The following is a 3,471-nucleotide window of genomic DNA, read 5'->3' on the forward strand; positions in this document are numbered from 1 at the left end:
AGATTGCAACGGGAGACGCTGCAGCTCAGCGTTAGGCGCACAAAACACGCTATTGTATGTAGATGACCTTGGCATCCAGTTTCACCGTGACGTTTCACCAGACACAGGGTTCGTACACAATATTTGGCTGAAAATTCAAGGACATTTCAAGGATTTGAAGGATGCAAAAAGGCAGAATTCAAGGAATACTAACGTAATTTTATTTCCTCACATTACTTAAGAAAGGAGCCCTATTTTCGCATTAATTTCTCTTTCAAGAGCTGGTATCTCCGCTTCTTTTTCTTTGGCTGTTCGACGGAAACTGTTGGCCTTGACAAGACAAGTCAGGTAATCTTTTGCTTCGGCGTCTTGCGAAAAGCAATCCGCTGACTCCTAAGAGTTTTTTGGAGCTTTGTCTTCTTCTCTTGCATGCTCTGTAGCTCTACCTCGAGTTCTTTTCTATTCAAGGTTACCTGCTGTGCTACAGCTTGCTTCTTCTGTTCGTCCCGGTATAACGCATACCTATGCCTGGCTTGGCGCACTGATGACTTCAGTTCTTTCGACAGCGGAACGTTAAGCAGCCCACCGTGGCTTTTCACGGCCTCGCAGATAACTCGTAGTGAGATATACGAGAGCTCTGCCATATTTTCGACCGCGATCTGCTTGTTTACACTGAAACCTCTTTCTACTGAAGCCTGCTCATGGCTAAGCAAGAGAAGGACCTTCAGTACTTCCCATAACATCGAGAACGCCGGGTCATGCTTAAAAGGCGCACGAAGAGAACGTCAAGGCTTTCCTCATCTCTTTCATAGTTTTGCAGTTCATGCCATTTTTCTTGGCAGAACTGAATGTACTGTGCACACACAATATCGCTCTTGTGCTCATAAAGAAGCCTGCTGTCAATTAAACAGTTAAGAACAACTTTCAGTTTCCCAATGCACATTTCTGTCCTTGATATCTCTCTGGGGTCGAAACATGTCAACCCTCTACCCAGAGGGTACCTAATAGGACTTCTCTTCATGATTTTCAGGATCATGTTCACAATGAACTTCCGACCCTCACCCCTAAATTCAATAACACACTTGGTAGTCGCTTTTCCGCTCTTTAAGGTCTTCTCAGCCACCCGTCCAACGTCCACCTTCTCAAGCGACGTGCAATTGGCAGCATCATGAACATCAATTCGCAGCAGTTTCGTGTTGCTCGTGGCTTCTGTCAATACCGAGCGTTTCACGAACCTTGCAAGGAGGCTTCTCAAGAACGTTTCAAGCTCCTTCGCTAAAAGAAATGTCTTTGGGGAATCACTCTGAAAAACTGTCAAGGAAGACTGCACAACCATTGCAACATTTAGGGAAAAGTTAAGTTTCGCAAGTGCAAGCTGGTCTTTTAGAAAAGCACTGACGTTCTCATACGCTCTACATTTCGGCCAGGGTATACCCTATGGTCGCTCATTGCTTCGGTGTAGTGCCTCAAATGCTCCCACATAGCCGGGGCTCTCTCCAGTACTGGCACATTCTAGACCCAACGGCGGGGTACGAAATGAAGTGGAAACAGCTTGCTCCTTGTTTCTTCAACAAAATCTTCACGGCGGGCCGGTGCGTCATGGAAGAGTGAGTATAAGCTCGACAGAAGGGTGTCAACTGGCCAGCTCGTCGCATGCATTCCTGCTTTGTAAGCATTATGCACTGTGTGCAAGCCACATGAACCAATATCCAAGCACTGAACTTGAAAGTCATTCTTCATGTGCTGCTGCAACTTGTTGAAAAGACTCCAGCTGACATTCGGGCCGTCCATCGAGAGCTGCACAATCCTGCTCAGGGGAAAGGAGGCGAGTGTTTCCGGTTAACTTCTGCATAAGGTCGTCCGCTGTGCTGTGACCCATGAATGCCGAAGTCAGGTATGTGGTTGTCACCTCACAGTTGTTCCACAATCTGAAGTGAACATCAAGTTGTTTTCTTTGCAGGTATTCATTCAAGGTATCGTCAAAAAGCACTACAAAACTGTCAGACTTCTCCATCATTTGTTGTACCTGCGAAGTGAAAACTGGGCGCAGACCATGGCACGCGACGTACGCGCATTTTTTCTCAGAGCAAGTGAAGCTTCTCGCGACTTCGCTATCCGGAAACATCTTTTGGAATAGCTGGGAAATGGATCCACTGGAGCTGTAGGAGTAGTGTGACGACGCAACTTTCATCGTCCACAAAATCTCGGCTTCGATCACGGAATCATGTTTTCTGCAGCCTTCGTCAAGTGTCGTAGCCCGAGAGGAAGTTGCCGTGGTTTCACGCTTACGAGCAGCCGCGGACGTCAGATTAGCCGCTTGCACGAAACTTGTGAGGGATGAGCAGCAACTCACCGGCTGCAGTTTTGGATCGGTGCCGATCCACTTTTGGATCGGTGCTGGTGGCTCATCAAGGCAGATTCCCCCATCGTTGCAATGTCGACCGTCTTCTTACATATTGCGCACTTTGCTCGATAAGGATCGCTTGGTTCCGGTCTCACCTAGTGACGATAGTCCGTATGTTGCAGCCACGCAGGCTGAAACTTGCACTTCCCGCCTGGCATCTTGTCAATAATAATATTTGGGGTTTTACGTGCCAAAACCACTTCCTGATTATGAGGCACGCCGTAGTGGAGGACTCCGGAAATTTAGACCACCTGGGGTTCTTTAACGTGCACCTAAATCTAAGCACACGGGTGTTTTCGCATTTCGCCCCCATCGAAATGCGGCCGCCGTGGCCGGGATTCGATCCCGCGACCTCGTGCTCAGCAGCCCAACACCATTGGCATCTTGTCAAAGCAAACACACAACGCAAACTCGAACTTCACTGAAATGGCGCGCACGAGGCCTACAGTCCAACAATAGTGCCTAAAAGAGCACTTACTAGTTCGCTGAGCGCGGGTGTCGCGGTAGCACCGAGTGATGCCTGCCGCTGCCGGCCGCTTGGTGTTCGGGAAAACGGCCGTTCGACCAAACGGAGCGTCCAAAGTCATCGTAGGGGGAAGGTTTACGCACTCACTTCCGCACAGGTTGCACTGACCACATGAAGGTTAGAGGGTTCTCGCAGACACGGTGCGTTACGCGAGCAGGCGCCTCTTAATCCCCGAGCTGACCTCGAACAGTGGCCGCTGCGGCTGTACATTGTCTGGCGTCTCCAAAGGCCCGTGAGAAGGCGCCGCCAAGCACCTTCTTCCAGGAGTTTCCCAGCTCTAAATGAACCATGTTGACGTCACGCATTCTTGTGTTCACAAAGCAGGTCGTAGCCGCAGAGCTGCCGGCATCCAAGGGCTGTTGACTCGCGCATTGTAGTCTTTACGAAGCGAGTTGTTGCAGCGGGCTCGAAGGGTTCGGCGGTCGCTTCTCCGAAGCTTGCCACCCCGGCAGCTGCAGCAGGCTGGGTACGGCTTGCAGGTCGGCACCTCTGCAGGCCGTTCGTAACAATGTCGATTGTTCACCGTCGGTGGTTGTGTACGATCGTAGTTCGTCTAACTGTT

General features: G+C 50.0%; 1 pseudogene; it reads right to left on the reverse strand.

Annotated features, from left to right (window-relative positions):
- Positions 1 to 216: 216 nt before the first annotated feature.
- On the reverse strand, positions 217 to 3,199 carry LOC142582121 (uncharacterized; annotated as a pseudogene).
- Positions 3,200 to 3,471: the final 272 nt, after the last annotated feature.

Source organism: Dermacentor variabilis, chromosome 5, assembly GCF_050947875.1.
Source record: "Dermacentor variabilis isolate Ectoservices chromosome 5, ASM5094787v1, whole genome shotgun sequence".
NCBI classification, from domain to species: Eukaryota; Metazoa; Arthropoda; class Arachnida; order Ixodida; family Ixodidae; genus Dermacentor; species Dermacentor variabilis.